The sequence below is a fragment of the Ochlerotatus camptorhynchus genome, unplaced genomic scaffold, assembly GCF_037179485.1.
Source record: "Ochlerotatus camptorhynchus isolate MF236.1 unplaced genomic scaffold, CSIRO-AGI_Acam_v1.1 ptg000442l, whole genome shotgun sequence".
NCBI lineage: Eukaryota > Metazoa > Arthropoda > Insecta > Diptera > Culicidae > Ochlerotatus > Ochlerotatus camptorhynchus.
In genome coordinates, this window is record NW_027040928.1 from 292,251 (window position 1) to 310,804 (window position 18,554).

Here is an 18,554-nt window from a genome sequence, read left to right on the forward strand (position 1 = left end):
GTTGTATCACGGGAACATTACACCTTGCTTGGATCGCTCGTTCGACTAACACACACGTCTCGTTGTAGTGGACTTCAAAGTTCATGTATCCTTGATCCTGTTCTTCGATTCTCTCGGCAGGGCACACCGTCATCATCTGATGATGGAGGTTCAAATACTCGTTGCATATCTGTCAGAGGTGCCAACAAAGAATCAATTTTCTTCGTTGTATCACCGCCACTTCGTGGGGAGCCCATTCGGAAGATCTGACAAGGCTTTACAAACCCACCATTTTTTTTCGGTTTTAGAGTATGGTAGCTTTTGTTTCCAGTTGGCGGTGAACATGCACATATTGTAGCTGCAACGGATTCAATGTCGTTGTGTTCGAATCGCACTAGGTTGTATGTAATCGACGCATACAATGAGCCTGGAAGTACTTGCGGCCGTACTTCCATTACCAGATCGATTCGCGAAATTGTCGTTTCGGTTCCTTATCCACTGTGAAGTCATGAACCCGTTGGTGATCGAGAATTTTGAGAAGCTGCTTGAGCAAAATCCGCAAACACGATTCATGAGCTTGTACTACGAGTACATGACTCTGGAAATCAGCCCCTCTTTGTTCAATACCAATGAAGTATCCCTCGAGTTAAGTTGTTCTTTCGTAAGATTCGATCTCACAATGAGGGAGGAAATTCAAGGAAAACCAGAGCCCCATCGACCCCTGATTGTACCATCTATCTTCGCGCACAAATACTGCCACATCATTGCCGAGAAGAGATTTTTCACTGATGGGTTCACAATAAATGCGTCCACTACTGGTTTTTGTGTATTCAATGATCTTTAGAGCGCCTCATATTAGCTTCAAATAGTATACGTTCTGGATTGTAGGTGTAAGAGCAGATTTCCTCATTTCCCCCTGATCACTATTTCATTTTTTCGGATAGTGTAAGTTCTCTGGAGACTATGGGATCAATGAGGCCGATGCAGCACTCGACGTATTTCCTGAACGAAATACGATCGTCACTGGGTGCTTTATCAAACAGGTCATATATCATCACCTTAGCATGAGTCCCTTCTCCTTGCTCTATCACGGGCAATGAGAAAGTCGACTCGCTGGCTAAGGTGGGCGCTATGGAAGGCGAAATTTACGAGCGACAAATCGCCTACAATGATTTTTTCACAATTGCTCGTCAGCAAGTCCTTTTCAACTGGCAACAAAAGTGGCATGCTGGTGATCTGGGAAGATGGTTACATTCGATCCTCCTACAGGTGTCGATCAAACCCATGCTCATGTCCAATCACTACTCGTTGAACGCACAGCTCTACCGTCTAGAGCTTGTAGACAGCAGTGTGTGTGCCTGTGGAAACGGCTATCACGACATCGAGCATGTTTTCTGGTCCTGCACCTCACATCATGTAGCGAGATCCGAACTACTTGAATCCCTCAGGGCCCGAGGAAAACAACCTAATGCACCAATTAGAGGCGTTCTGGCTTGCCGTGATCTCGATTTTATGAGGTTTATTTACGATTTTTTTAAAAGTACTGATTTTTGTATCATTATAGCTGTGCTTTTAATGCTTCGAGATCCACAGCACATTCTCGCCAATTCAGTGCTTCATGCACAATCATCCGTCGAAGCAGAAAAAATAATATAAACCAATATCCCTGTACCTATGTCCCCTTACAATTATTTAAATAAATGTAATTATTAACCTCGAGTAAACCGCGAGAATTCGGCCCCCATTCTACTAACTTTAGTTGTAAGAAATTATTATCTAAAATTACATGTAAAGTAATTTGGCTCCGCGAAGCTACCGCATTTGAGCCTTGACAAAAAAATGGATTATATAAAAAAAATCTTATCTCTAAAAACAGTTTCATGTCATCAGCATAAATAAGCACTCTGAGATTTTTTAAAATAAAAAAACATATCGTTAACGTACAAAATGCAAAGAGAAGGTCCCAAGAGCAAGCTCTGTAGAACTCCTGACGTGACTTGAATTGGGTTAGTTTTTTTTTCTCGCTGAATCTTACAATTTGGTGACGGTTCGTTAAATATGACTTAATCCTGGAGAGGAGTTTCATGTCAATTTCCATTTTTTTTTCTAATTTAAAAATCAACATTGGAATGTCAAGTCTATCGAACGCGTTACTGAAGTCAATGTTATGAGCTTCTATTTGGTTTCCCTTGTCCATTGCAGCTAATGAGTAATCAACAAATTGCAGGAGGTTTGTTGTGGTAGAACGACCATTAAAAACTTCGTTACTCTATGTTTCATTTGGCTGGAAATATTTTTGCTTATGATTGATTCGAATAGTTTAGGAATGCACGAGATGATGGCAAACCCACGATGATTTCGGATATCAGATTTTTTACGAGATTTATACCCAGACAACCAGAAGTCGTACAACAATGTACATATAATATCGTAAATAACAACAGATAAGTCAACATCGCATGTAATTATGACATACATCGCATTATGTGTAAGTTAAATCGTATAGAAGGCAAATTTCCTACTTATATGCGGTGAATCATTTTTCCATCGTACTGTATAAAAAATTAAATCGGATGACATCGTAAGACTTTTCAAAATGAATTTTTTATTACAGATTAAATCGAATATAATGTTAAATCAAATCGTTTAAAATTAAATTAAAATATGCACGTATATGGCCTCAACTTTTGTACGTATAAGTAATTTCTTTGCATTCTATACGAATCGTTTGTTTGTATATATGTATGTATATCACAGAAACAACTATGATTATACGTACATTCTAGTTGTCTGGGTAAATGGGTATTAAAAACGATTTTTTTTTCCATTCCTGCGGGAATGCACCAGAGTCAAGTGACACATTAATCAGCCAGTATAAAGGGGTTGTGAGCTCAATTGCTAAATTTTTCATAGAGGCTGGTGGGATTTCATCTGGTCCTGAGCCTTTAGTGGTTTCCAAATCTTTTACACTTGTCAAAATATCTTTGATTTTTACTAGCAAAAGCTGTCAAAATATCTTGAACATAAATATTTGTAACACCAACATTACTAGAAAAGTCAGGTAAGCATGAAAAATATTCATAATCACGAACATTATCCCAGAAATTGAAGTACGTCTCTTGAAAAAAAAAATGTTACAAAAAGATTACATATATCTTCTGAATTATTTCCTACTTTTTCGTCTAAAGTCATTATTCATTTTGCATGAATTTATTTTAGTTTTAACGTAATTGAAGAAGTTTATTGGCCACGATTTAATTTCATTTTCAGTTTTTATGTTGTACTCATTAAGTACAGAAGAAACCGCAAAATTAAGCTGATCACAAATATTCAAATACTTTTACAAATTACCTTGATTTTTTAAATATTTTGTGAGCCTTTTGTTTCCGATTCTTCAAATTAATGATTTGCTTATTGAACCAAACCGGATTTTTGGAGCGATAACTACGTGGTCGTCTTCTAAAAGGAATTTCCTCTTGTTTAATTTCCAATATTTTTTTCTACTACATAATCGACATTCTTTTGATTTCCATCGACATTCTTTTGACATTGACTGATTTCCAATTAATTCTACTCAATTTAAACTTAATATTGTCATAAATAGCATTGTTGTAATCAAAAACATCTTCGTAGTCACAGTCGTTGGGTTGGTTTTCATACACAAATATAGAATACTCGATTGCTGTGTGAAACACTTCAATTTTTCCATAACGGAGAAACAGATTCATTTACACAGAAATCTTCATGCGTATTTGTTAGTAATAAATTAACTGCAATGTCTCATTTTCACCAACAGAGAATACTCTCATTTTCTGAATCAGGAATGAAATCAGCAGCAGCGTGCAGAGAGAAATAGGCCTTCCGTCACAATGTAGCGTTTTTTCGGCGGAGGCCTACCCAAGCAATACAATTTGTCATTAACGGTTTTACATAACTTATTTATGACAATATCAGCGGTAAACATTTACGTCTATTCACTTATATACAACTTATTTATACCGAAAAAAGCGCAAGAGGTGGGATCTATATATAACATATGCTTGACTTGCAAAACTTATTTATGACTATAACGCAACCTACTCTATTGGACATGTTGTAAATTAATTTCATCCTTCCTACGAATGGAATTTGTTTATCATTAATTTTCACAACTTATTCTTCTGAGGAATTTTATCGTGCAAATAAAGTGCCTAAACTGAAATTCCGTAGTGCAAACATTTATGCGGTTGCAAATTTATGGTAAATCTATACATTCTACTTCTGAAAAACTCATTGGCTCTTAGAAAAATTTAATATAATACACTGAAACCTCCGTTTACGAAGTCTTTTTTTACACAGTATTCAATTAACGTCCCTCTTTTTACGAAGTAAATCCCAAATAACGAGGTTTTTTTTACGAAGTAAATTCCAAATAACGAGTTTTTTTTGTGATTTTGGGAAACTGGGATATACTGTGAAATACCTCACAATATGGGTATTGTTGGAATCGGAGTGACGTGTAGTGACCGGAAATCAATGTCTCACGCCATTTTGAAATCCAAGATGGCGACTTCCGGTTACAGAAAAACTTGTAAATTCTGCCAAATACCCCCACAATATGGGTATTTTTGGAATCGGAGTGATGTGTAGGGACCGGAAATCAATGTCTGACACCATTTTGAAATCCTAGATGCAACTTCCGGTTACATAAAAACATGGAAATTCTGCCAAATACCCCACAATATGAGAATTTTTGAAATCGGAGTGACGTTTAGGGACCGAAAATCGATGTCTGATGCCATTTTGAAATCCAATATGGCGGCTTCCGGTAACAGAAAAGTTTGGAAATTCTGTCATACACCCCACAATATGGGTATTTTTGGAAATGGAGTGACGTCTAAGAACCGGAAATCGATGTGTGAAGTCATTTCTAAATCCAAGATGGCGGCTTCCGGTTACAGAAAAATTGGCAAATACCACCACGTCACCCCGATTCTTAAGATACCCATATTGTAGGTTATGTAATTTTACTTTTATGTTTTTATGTAACCGGAAGTTGCGATATTGAATTTCAAAATGGCGTCAGACATGGGTTTTCAGTCCTAATAGGTCACCCCGATTCCAAACAACCCATATTGTTGAGTATTTGACAGTATTTCCCAGTGTTTATGTAACCGGATGTCACCATCTTGGATTTCGAAATGGCGTCAGACATGGATTCTCGGTTCTCACAGTTCACCCCGATTCCAAATATATCCATATTGTTGTGTATTTTACGGTATTTTTCTGTTTTCCTGTATCCGGTTTCAAAATGGCGTCAGACATCGATTTATGGTCCCTACACGTCACCCCGATTCCAAAAATACCCATATTGTGGGGTATTTGACAGAATTTTGAAGTTTTTCTGTTACCGGAAGCCACCATCTTGGATATAAAAATGGGGCCACACATCGATTTCCGGTCCTTCCACGTCACTCTGATTCCAAAAATACGCATATTGAGGGGTATTTGACAGAATTTCCAATTTTTTCTGTTTCCGGAAGCCGCCATCTTGGATATAAAAATGGTGTCAGACATTGATTTCCGGTCCCTACACGTCACTCCGATTCCGAAAATATCCATATTGTGGGGTATTTGACAGAATTTACATGTTTTCCTGTAACCGGAAGCCGCCATCTTGGATTTTAAAATGGCGTCAGACATCGATTTACGGTCCCTACACGTCACTCCGATTCCAAAAATACCCATATTGTGTGGTATATGACAGAATTTTGAAGTTTTTCTGTAACCGGAAGCCGCCATCTTGGATTTCAAAATGGCGTCAGACATCGATTTCCGGTCCATACACGTCACCCTGATTCCAAAAATACCCATATTGTGGGGTATTTAACAATATTTTCAAAAACCTCTTTTTATGAAGTAAATCCCAAATAACGAGTTTTCTTTTTACGAAGTAAATCCCAAATAACGAGGTTTTTTTTACGCACTAATTCGATTTACGAACCCCCGTTTTGGTTCGTAAATGGAGGTTCCAGTGTGTAATAAGTTGATTTGCATAAAAAACCTGGATAAAATTCCCCAACATTGCAAAAAAAAAAAACAAATACAATACCAACTTTCTTTTTTAATTATCTTACATGTGATGTTGAAAGCACATATTAAATGTTTTTCATTCTATACATTGCTTCATTGGTCAGCCATATTGTAGTGCAGCTTGTAGAATGAATTGAGAAATTTTATTATTGTTATAAAAACATGTTTATAACACGAAAAACAAGAATATTACTTGTATCGTATATTGAAGTTATAATTAGGTATGGCAACTATCAATTGCCTATTTATAACACTTATAACTGATTGTTTTTGATAAAAACCTGCTAGCCTTATATACAACATGTTTTCATTTGTCATTTTGGGAAACATGAGTACAACTTAAAAATAACTTATTAATAACATGTCATCAATAAGTTATATCTCAGATGTATTCATGTTTCTAATATTTAATGACATATGAAAACATGTTGTACATAAGGCTAGCCAGTTTTCACCAAATACAATCAGTTATATATGTGTTATAAACTGTTAATTGAGACATACAATATCGAATTATAACTTCAAGATAACAAGTGCTTGTCAGAAAGATAGAATACTTCACAAACAACAATACAACGCGTCTAAAACAGAATGTTTTAAAAGCAATTGATATATAACTTATTGACAACTGGATTTTTTTTTTAAATTTTTCATGCAAGATGTTGCAAGTGTTACTTGGGTATGCGATCAAATCGGGTGTTAACGAGGCGAGCACAATAATTTACGTAATCATTCTGTCCGATTCGACTAGCTGTCTTTCAGCAATAGAGAGTGGCAAATCGCAGCATCCCTGGATTCTAGAAATTGAATGTCTGCTTCGAAACCGTCCGATTCACTTGTTTTGGGTTCCCGGCCACGCCGGCATCTATGTGAAGTGGACTGACTCGCCAGAGAAGCACGAAATAATCCGCCAATTAATATCGGTATTCCAAGAAAAGATGCCATTAAGGCAATGAATCAAGCCGTCAGTGAACAGTGGGAGGCACGATGAGCGCAACTTACAGAAGTCAAGCTCAAGGAGGTAAAACGTAACACGAAAAAGTGGATTGATCAGAAAAGTACTGCCGACCAGCGAGTACTCACTCGTTTGCGCATCGGCCATACCAGGCACACGAATTTCTGTTAAAGAAATCATCGCCACCGACATGCGAATGCTGTGGAATGGTTATGGATGTCCGGTACGTAATTCTACACTTCAGGAAATTTGAAGCAGTTAGGACGAAACATGAGATCATGCAGGAACTTCAGTAACCGCTTTTCACTGTCATCATTGTTGCATAGTGCCGTATAAAGACTAGTTGGATCGTCTTTATACGGCACTATGCAACGATGATGACAGTGAAAAGCGGTTACTGAAGTTCTTGCATGCATGATGCTAATATCTATCAAACATTGTGAAAACAAGGAAAAGAGATAAGCGGATTCAGAGAACGTTAAGGACAACAGAAGAAAATAGAGGATGATGGAGAAGAAACATACAAAGTGGGAGCAGAAGTAGAGCGCAAAGCAAAACGAAAAGGGGTGAAAGAAGACAGAAAGGTGAATACAGGCACAAACACGGATGAAGAAGATGGCGATAAAGAAGGTGAAACCGGGTATCAAAAGAAGATTGAAGCGGATGGAAATCCAAGAGGCAGGAAATGAAACGATGATGGAGGAGAAGCAGAAGCTTTCGGAGAGGAAAAGAATATGGTAGCGGATAGGAATACAAGAAGTAAGAAATATGAGATGACGAAGGGAATTAGCAGCAGACGGAGAGGAAGAAAATTGTATATAATATGATGGTGAAGAAATTAATGAAATAGGGAAGAAAACAAGAAGTACAAAGAATTGTATCTGAAGTGATGAATATGTAGTGGAACGAAGCAAGGAAAAGAAGATACAGCAGTAGCAGAAACGATGAAATCTGGACCGGAGCAGTAAAGAAGCTAAGTGTGAACTTAACAACTAACACTAACACCACACAAAACACACTGTACACTAACATTTTTTAAAGACACGAATGCATCAGCAGATATAAAGTGTCGGTAATAAACAACAACAACAACAACAACAACAACAACAACAACAACAACAACAACAACAACAACAACAGCATTCCGTTGATTGAAATCGCCATACACGCTTAAATTTTATCGCCGAGATTCCAACAGCTGAGTAGTTTTACAATTTATTTTGCTGAGATTCAGTAAAACAATTGCCGATACTCAGCTAACAAATATTTGATGAAATATCAGCTAAAAAACAGATATTTTGCAGAGATATCAGCAAAAGTAAATGCCGAGGTAAACGGCTGTTGAAGATTTTACCGAACTAGATTAGGTGTGTAGATATGAGTTTTAAATTCAGGAGGAAATTATTTCATATGAAGTCTTACAAGCATAACCTGGTGCCAAGTACACTGTGGCAAAGATATGAGTTTCACCAGTTATATTTATTTTCACCAATTCTTTAGATTTCGATGACACAATTACTTCCTAATTAAATTTTGATGAGATTGCGATAAGAACTCCACCACCTAACATTCGTTGAGTTAAAACTAAATCGCGGTCATCTCTGAAAACTTTGTAAACACTGCCAAAAATTTCCTCACTTTTAATGGAATGATTCCCACTTATTTCAGTTCCCATTATAATCGAAAAAGAAGAGCTAAATATATTCTTATACAATTCATTCATTTTTGATGCGCTCTTCATGCGATTGACATTCTGACAATAAACAATAAATTCAGTAGAATGTGTTTCAGAGGAAATTTTTGGTATATCATCAGATTCGACAATATTATTTAAAACTATGGATTCATTACCAGCCGCATCCGGTTCGTCATAGTTGATGCATAACGCCGTCCAAAAAAAAAAGATTATCCTTCCCTAAATGCTGACGTAATGATTACCGAAAAATATCGTAGCAGACGTCTGATATACCATAATCGTAGAAGATAAGACTTACACTTTGTAGGGCAAATAATTCAAATAATGCAATACCATAAACATTCCATCCACACAAAAATGAACAAGATGCTAGAAATTGGAATGAGTGATCCACTCTTAAACAAACACCCATAACTTTAAACTGAAAGCGCAATCAATTAAACAATGATTAAAGTTATACAATCATGACTCTGCCTTTTTTGTAGCTGATTCTCAATAGCTCCTTAAAGCACCAAAAAAAAAAGAGCATCCTTTTCGATCCTCCTTTTTTCTTCAAACATCTTGAAGCGGAAATGACCCCGAATTGGCAAAATATCTGGCACTGACGAAGGTAACTGCCTTGTCAGGGTTGACTCATACTTTCTTAAAGCCCTCTTCCCTGACCACTTTTTGTGTGTGTGTGTGTGTGTCGGTGGAGTATAACGAGTTACGAGCGGAAAGCAACCGGCATGGATGGTCTCTTCATTGAAATTAATTCAATTAAAAATGGCTCCCGTCTTCCCCGGGGTTTGATGGTGAATATTTTATGGCTTGGAAAATGGAGCCCCGCCCAACCGACCGGCTTCGCACATCACATTAAGCCCTGGGCTCTGGAGTGACGTGATCTTGAGATGCAGCCCGCACGGAGTCATTAAAAATGTTGAATAGTTGTAAAAAGGCAAACATGCTTCTCGGCTACTCAAAGGGGGTAACTCTTGTATGGAAAAAATGAAAAGTGATACGCTCTTGGTGAAATTTCCGAAAGAACAGACGTGGTTGTGAATAATTGATATTATAACATCTTGTGGTGGGGTGGCACTCGTGCTAACGATGATAAAAAAAAACTTGACAGCGGTGGGATTCGAACCCACGCCATTTCTGACTGGTGCCTAAAACCAGCGCCTTAGACCGCTCGGCCACGCTGCCTACATTAATGAACTCAATTTCATCACATTCGCACTCGCTACCCACTTATCACTTTATACTCCCCCACTCACTTCACCTCAATCAGCTAATTATTTCAGCAGTTCATTAGTACTCAAGTACCGCGCAAGTAAAATCGGCCACAAACCCATTACCATTCTTCTTTCACCGTTCCGAACGACGCTATTCCCGGGGCTGTTTTCAAGTAAGAATAGAGCGAATGGCTTCCCACTTCCCAGCTGTGCTCTCCCAATTAAAGTCCCAGCCAATCTAGAGCTAGCTCTCTCAATTACCACGACAGCGATTTTAGCAAATGGATTCACATGTAAAATTCATCCGACCGGAGATAACCATTCTAAATCCCGGTCACTCCGGCTTTGCCGGCAGGTACTGGTCCCAAGATCTCAACCGGTCATGGGATAGATGGAGACCGATTTAAAATCATTTTATTATTATCACTTTAATCACTTCTTCCTGTTAAGGTTTCTCTATATCTCAGTGGCGTGAGCGCTAACACACGAGCACCTTTATCTCTACTACCGCTGCTGCCCACTCCCCCACTTACTCACCCGCTCAGCTGAGTAGACGAAGCACATTAAGAAGATAAACATAATCGGTAGAGGTAAAGCACACGGAAGGAGGCGGACTAATGCCTTTTTTGTTGATGTTGTTGTTGTTGTTGTTTGAATTTTCCAACCAAACAGCCTTTCTACACAGCACCCCAGAGGGAGTGTCTTCTCCTAACCCGGCCGGGCGAGATGGTTTTTGATGCTGCTGTTGCTGTGCTAGTTGAAATTATTTACAACGACTATTAGAATCTCACTGAAACGAGGTTATACTGACGATATTTTACGCTTTCATCCACATACACTAAAGGTAGCTACGGATTTGGTTATTGGTTCACAGGTGATGGTACTTTAGGACGTTATAAAACCATCCTAATTTGGGTTGGCAATGCACATTAGTTTAATGTGGCTGTAAGAGAATTAACGAGCCGGAAAGTTTATTGAAAGGGGATAATCAAGAATTGTAAAAAGGGGAAAGTGAGGCATCACGATTAAAAATAACAAATTAGAGTGAAAAATAAGGTCAAGATCAAAAAACCGAAGCAATTAATCTTGGAAAGCAGCCCGCCTTGATCGGAAGCCATGTCTCCAGAATCAGTTGACTGATTTCAAAAGTATTCCTTGGCGTTCGAAAACAAAATACTTAAATGATCTTGTTCTTGCTTGCTTTGAAAGCGAATAAGAGCTCGCAGAGCGAACAAGAAAATGATTATTCTTATATTTTCTTTTGGTGAAAATTCCACCGACAACATTTTCGTGTAGTTTTTGAATATCGATTTTCTATCGGTGCACATTCATAAAAGGGTTATTTTGCAAGATCTTGCACTACTAACAGCAATGACATGACTTTTCAGAACAGAGAAGTTTAGCCATATTTGTCTTTGCTATGGTCTCTAATACCCTGGACAGACTATGGCTTATATCATGTAATAGGGTAACCAACTGATTTTGGACCCCTAGAGGAAGTGAGATCACGTTTAAGTCAAAATAATATTATTTGTTTATTATTATTATGCAATTTACATGCGGTTGTGTTCGAAAGCTACTCATCTTGGATGTAAAACGTCACTAGATGTTTTATTTATTGATATATACTCGAAAAATAATTCTTTTCACATCATGATATTCACATATTTTGGACCCTTCCACTTGATTTTGGACAGTGTCCATAATATATTTTGGACACACTGAATGGGAACGAATATATTTTGGACATGCTGAAGTTCTTTCAACCTATGAGCCTAAAATTAATTACGACGGTCACTTCTTCCTATCTCGCATTTGTTAGGTCCGTCTAGGTGGGAAAATTTTCAAAGAAGGTGCCGTAAAACGGGGTGAAATTGATCAGCGGGGTGAATTTGATCGCTGAGTATACCCAATATTGTACTTATGCATAATATTTTTACAATGTATACAAAGATACATTCGTACGCTTAGTAACGAAAAACATGTTACACATGAAAAAATATCACGAGAAATTTCAGCGATCAATTTTGCCCCGCTGATCAATTACACCCCGTTTTACGGTATGCATAAAAGTTAACCCCCCGTTACTCGCGTTGTTGTACTTTGTGCAACACATATGAGTTTTCCATTGCCATTTTGTTGCTGCCAATCGATCTGAAACCAACTTGTATTCCTCAAAAAACTTGTTTTGAACTAAAGAAGCTAAACTTTGATTACAATTAACCCCCAAAATGCGGATAATAGAGAAAATGTAAATGGAAACCGCGTAAACGGTGTCCATACTACGTGGGATTGACTTAATTGGTTACAACATGGAATATCTCGAGATCCTGACCAGATAGAAAGTTACTGTCTTGGGCAAAGTTGTTCAGGAGGTCAAAGCCTATTTCTTAGTGTACAATAGTTTAGAATTATCTCACTTCGTGGTGCTAGTATACATGTGAAATTCTCGTGTATAAAATATCTCTAGATCCTGACCAGATAGAAAGTAAATGCCTTCAGCAAAGTTGTTCAGGAAGTCAAGCTCTTTTCGTTGGTGGAGTAGTTCAGAAATTTCACACTACGAGGCGCTAGTATATACGTGTAATTCTCGCATATACAATAGCTCGAGTTATTGACCAGCTAGAAAGTTACTGTATTGGGCAAACTTGTTCAGGGGGTCAAGACTTTTCGACTGGTAGACAGTAGTTCAGAATTTTCTCACCACCTGACCAAATAGAAAGTTACTGTCTTTGAAAAAGTTGTTCAGGAGGTCAAAGTCTATTGCTTGGTGTAGAATAGTTCAGAATTTTCTCACATTTACACATTTCACACCATTTACGCGGTTTCCATTTACATTTTCTCTATTATCCGCATATTTTGGGGGTTAACTGTAATAAATATTTAGCTTGTTTAGTTAAAAGCAAGTTTTTTTAGGATCCGTAGAAGACAGTCTCAAACACAAAATTTAAAAAATTGTATGGACCGTAGACATCTGCCAAGCGCTCCCACCCCCCTAAAGCGTCTATGTAGTTTATGAACAGCCCCTTAGTTAAATGCGTTTGGGAGATAGGAAAACTTTTGTGGAAAACTAGGAACTAGAAAAACTAGGAAAACTCAGAGTGGACCACTTTACGTGTTTTGCCGTTTTTCCCATTTTGAATCGCCTGATAAACAAGAAATATATTTAAAAACAATGAATTCATATAATTTTGATTGATTTACTTACCAATTTAATCAGAAATCTGAGATAATAGCACGATCGACCAACAGGAATTTTTTTGTCGCTCTTTTGATGATTCTCATTTGATAAGTGTCCAAAATAAGTTGGTAACATTTTTTTACGATCTTTTTTGGACACTTTTTATTTAATACTTTTTAAGTAAAATCTTAAGGTGAAATCTTTATAAACACGTGAAATACATCTTCCAAAGTCAGATAAGCTGATTTGATAAAAAAAAATCATTGAATTGTATATTTTAGACCAAATTTAAAACAAGTACACTAACGCCGATTCCTCTTGACAAACGTCGAAACATGAAACTTTTTCGATAACATTTTCTAAAACTGCATAAATTGAGCAATTGTAAGCAATTTGAGGTGAACTAATGATCTTGAGACATAGCAAGTAATTGAAAGAATGTAATTACAACATAAACCCAGATGAATTTGAAGAAACTAGACAGTAAGCGAGGAAAATATATGAAAAGGGTCCAAAATATGTAGGGGTCCAATTCAAGTTGGTTACCCTATAGGCTGTCTTGCAATGAGCACTCATACATAGGATTTCCAGTGAAAACTAGATGTATGAGTGCTTATTGCAAGACAGCTTATATTACATGATTTAAGCCATAGTCTGTCCAGGGTATAAGTCAATGTCAAGAATAAATGCTTGCCTATCACGTCACGTTTTAAAGATACAACTATTCACTTATGATGCAGTATTGCATTACAGGCGTATATGAGATTAGCGGGCTTGCAGCACGGATGAGCTTGGCGTTTCGAAGACAAAAATTTAGAGTGGATATTGGAATTTCGTAGCAATTAGTAATTTTGTTTCTTATTGAAAATTATTACATCAATTTTAAATTATTTCGCCTTTAGGGTAGTGCTTTCCGTATTAGAGTGGTCCGAAAAATCAGCATCTTTTTTGTTTTTTTATTAATCAAAACTTTTGAACCGCTTGACCAATTTTTAATCATAATGTCAAATAAAAGATTATTTAAATTTGATTTTAGGAAAAATAAGAACATGGTTTTACGTTGAAAAACATTCATTATAATCTTTTATCATGATTTTCATGGTCTCGGTACCAAAAGCACTATTGCGTGTTATATATTTTCTTTAGAATTTGAACTTTTTTACACAACACATCCAAAATTTAGCGATGTACATTTTTTCGTTTCTATTTTTATTTCGTCAACCAACGTAGACTAGTACAACTAATACAGTTTTGTTTTCTTAAATATATATTTATATAAAAACAGTAGTGTCAGCTTTCTTGTCTTTTCTTTTATGAGTTGTTATTTCTTATGGAATAAAAATATTGCTTTAGTTTATGCCGAGACATTGTAAAGTCAATGGTTTCGCAGTGTTTATTGTAAGAGGCCATCATGCGGTTTAATGGTCCATATTTTGCATAATTTGTGCGATGATGTTTTATGGCAAATAAATTTCGATTTCGTAGTTGCCGAGTGGGTGCATGGAAATTTAATATTGATAAAAGTTCTGTTGAGTCAATTCGCTGCGAAACGATATCATTTACAAATGAAACCATTGCATATTCACGACGCTCTTTTAATGTTTGTATGTTTATAAGCATGCAGCGTGCTTCATATGATGGAAGAGGAAATGAAGTCCAACCTAATTTACGAAGAACGTATAATAGAAATTGTTTTTGTACTGATTCTAATCTTTCTTCGTGCGTGATTGAAAATGGAGACCATACAATGCTGCAATATTCCAGTATTGACCTCACATAGGCAATCTATAGTGTTTTAATTGTGTAAGGGTCCTGAAAGTTATAGCAAAAGCGCTTGATAAAGCCTAGCATGTTATTTGCCCTGTGAATAATTCTATTGTAATGGTCTATGAAAGTTAGCTTAGAGTCTAAGATAATTCCTAAATCCCTAGCTCTTTCACATTTGTCTACAGTTTGATTTCCTAATGCAATTGAAATGTTTGAAGTTGTTCTTTTTCTACTAAATGATATTAAGTTACATTTTTTTACATTCAATTCTAGTAGACTTTTTTTGCACCATATGTAGAATATGTGTATTTCATTCCGGAATATATTGATGTCTTCTTCATTTCTTATTTCCAAAAAGAGCTTCATGTCGTCGGCATAAATAAGCAATTTAAGTTTTTTAAGAATGTAAGATATGTCGTTTACGTATAGAATAAAAAGGAGAGGTCCCAAATGAGAGCCTTGGGGGACGCCTGAAGTGACTTGAATTGGGCTCGATTTCTTTCCGTTGAATTTAATTATTTGTTGGCGGTTAGTTAAATATGATTCAAGCCATTTCAGGAGCCCTGACTTAATTCCAATTTTTTGCAGTTTAAAGAGTAACATTGGTATGTCAATGCGGTCAAATGCCTTGCTAAAGTCTGTATAGAGAGCTTCTACGTGGTTTCCATTATCCATTGCATTCAATGAATAGTCTATAAATTCAAGTAAGTTGGTCGAGGTCGAACGACCCTTGAAAAAGCCGTGTTGCATGTCAGTAATTCTATTTTTGATTTGGAGAAATAATTTTTCGCTGATAATTGACTCGAAAAGCTTAGGAATGCAAGAGATAATGGCTATACCACGATAATTACGTACGTCAGATTTTCGACCAGATTTAAAGATAGGTACTAGAAATGAGCTTTTCCAAATTTTAGGGAAGGTTCCGGATTCCAGGGACATATTAAAAAGCCAAAACAATGGAGCAGTGAGTTCCATTGCTAGACATTTAATAAATACTGGAGGAATTCCGTCAGGTCCAGGACCTTTTGAGGCATCTAAATTTTTAAAACCTGCAAAATGTCCTGCACTTGAAGTTGATTGAGGCCAATGTCCCTTGAAAATTCTGGATAAAATGCAAAATAATCGCGGTCACGATCTTCTTCAGAAAATGTCGTATAAATTTCTTGAAAAAATTTTGCGAATAGATTACAGTTTTTTTTTATCCGAACTATCACCGACATTTTCGTCTAGATGCATTATTGAAGGAAAATTGTCAGATTTTAATTTCGTTTTTACGTAATTAAAGAAGTTCTTCGGACAGGACTTTATTTCACGTTCAGTTTTTGCATTATATTCTTCAAATGCAGTACTGATAGCAAAATTCAGTTGATCGCATAGATCCAAATAAATTAATAAATTATTACTACTATTGTGTTTTTTATAAATTTTATGTGCTTTTTGCTTCCGATTTTTCAAGTTTTTTATTTGTCTGTTAAACCAGACTGGATTTTGTGTGTTTCTGTTACGTCTTTTTTTCTTCAAAGGTATTTCTTCCAAAATTATTTCTGTTAAAATTTTGTAGAACACGTCTATACCAATTTCGACATTTCCTACATTCCTTAAAATTAATTGCCAATTGACACTGTTTAATTTAAATCTTATTTTTTCGTAGTCTGCTAATTTGTATTCAAAGACTTCTTCGTATTCACAGTCGTTGGGTCTTTGGTTTTCATGCATAAATAAAGAATATTCGATTGCTGTGTGAAACGCTTCATTTTTCCACAGTGGATTTAATGATTCGGTCACACAGAAATCTTCATAAATATTCGTTAGTAAAAAGTCCAAATAGCAATTTTGTTGGTTTTTGATGTGGTTAATTTGGTTCAGTCCTAAATTAGCAGTTTTGTCAAAAATGAACTGCAATGTTTCATTATCCCCAACGACGATACATTCATTTTCAGAGTCCAGAATGAAGTCAGCATGGCGTTGATTAAAGTCTCCATAGATGTGAACTTTAACCTCAGGAGGAAGGTCAGATAGAATTTGTTCAGCACTTTGGAAGAAGGCTTCATAAGTGCTTTTATGAGCATGGTCTGCTGGAAAATACACTGAGGCGAACACGTGCGTTTCACCGGCTATGTGTGATTTCACCCAAATATGCTCAAATTCTGTAAATTTTGGTGTAAAGATAATTTCTGAGTTAAAATTGGCCGAAAGAGCTATAAGAACTCCACCACCTGACTTCTTCTGTGTTGCATGAAAATTTCTGTCGTCTCTGAATACATTAAAGGCATTTCCAAAGATTTCTTCACTTTTTACGCTTTCGTCTCAGCTTGTTTCAGTTGCCAGAATGACCGAAAAGCATGAGCATAATAAATGTTGATAAATTTCCTCAATTTTAGCTGGGCTTTTCATGCGATTGAAATTTTGACAATAAATCAAAATTTCAGTCGCATTCTGTCTGTGTGAAGAAATGGTTGGAAATACGTTGGTTGATAAAGTATGGTCATTGTTATTATTAGTTACCTCAGTCTCATGCCGAGCATCGTTATATAGAAATAATGAGTCTTCCTCAAGGTGCGTCAGCGGCGTTGAAAATTTACAGGATTGTAAAATTTGAGGGCGGCCTCCCTAGTAGATTGTAGCCGTTGCGTGCGTTCACTGGACAGGAATGTACGGTAGGATTGCAGGTCTGCCAAGGCGTCGTTTCGAGTAATTCCAAGTTCTTCATGGACGTCCAGGAAAATTTCGTGCAGGAGATTTCTGTCTTTTGGTAGTCCTTCAGCTGCTAGCATTAGAATTCTGAGCTACGATTTATCAAAAGATTAAGTTTGTAGGGTATACGTCCCTAACCTCGGTCTAATATGCAGCCATAGATTACGTTTTTAATCATAACTCATCAATTAATTTACCTGCAAACGATATTCTACTGCTAAATGGTATGCTTAGATATGCTTATCATGTCGTTTGCTATCAGGAACCGCAAAAAGTTGAAAAACTTACTTTTTTTAAGACAAAAACTCACCAGGGAAATGTATGTAATATCGGTCTATTGTCCCCAAATTGGGTCTATTTATGGATGCAACTTCGTCCTATCCTGTTTGATTCTCAAAAAAAACGCTCTTGGTAACGTTTTCTTATGTATTTTTTTTTATCACTATCACTGTTAACTTAATACTCTTCATTCCTCAAAACATTTCTTAGAGAAAATTTTACGAAAACTACATTAAATCACTCAAGTTAAAAATTAAAAATTAAAAATTTCGCTTATCGTCTTTCAACCGCAGAATATCTAAATCAAAACATTGTGATGTTCATTATACAGATTTGGCAGAAAAAATCTCCCTTCCTGTTCGTTCCTTATCATCCAAATGCAAACCACATTGTTGACGTTACTCTTATTGCTATATGCTGTCAAATGAATTTCATGGGCCAAAGTTAGGAACATAGAAAAGAAATGTGTCCCTAAAGTTGGGTCCATGATTTACTTGTGAAAACGTTGTTAAACAATTAAAATAAACATAAAATATTCAAACAGTAACTGTGAGTTTTACGTCTAGTGTGTATTATCAGGTAATTCCATTCAATAAATGCCATAATCAGGCCATTTGATGATCGTCAGTGCAACCTTCCCATCTTAACCTTAGAAGTCATGGCGGCTAAAAACTCCGAACAGAGTGATATTCTCAACCAGTTTTATTACTTACGAGA

The 18,554-nt window shown here is 36.5% G+C and overlaps 1 protein-coding gene and 1 non-coding gene across 3 annotated transcripts in view; one reads left to right on the top strand and one right to left on the bottom strand.

The window, feature by feature from the left end:
- The window catches only part of LOC135711780 (neuronal acetylcholine receptor subunit alpha-7-like), a 321,984-nt gene that overhangs the window by 239,016 nt on the left and 64,414 nt on the right, over nucleotides 1-18,554 (top strand). The window lies entirely within an intron of this gene.
- Nucleotides 9,808-9,887, bottom strand: TRNAL-UAG (transfer RNA leucine (anticodon UAG)). The gene has a single exon. It is a non-coding gene; the product is annotated as a tRNA-Leu (tRNA).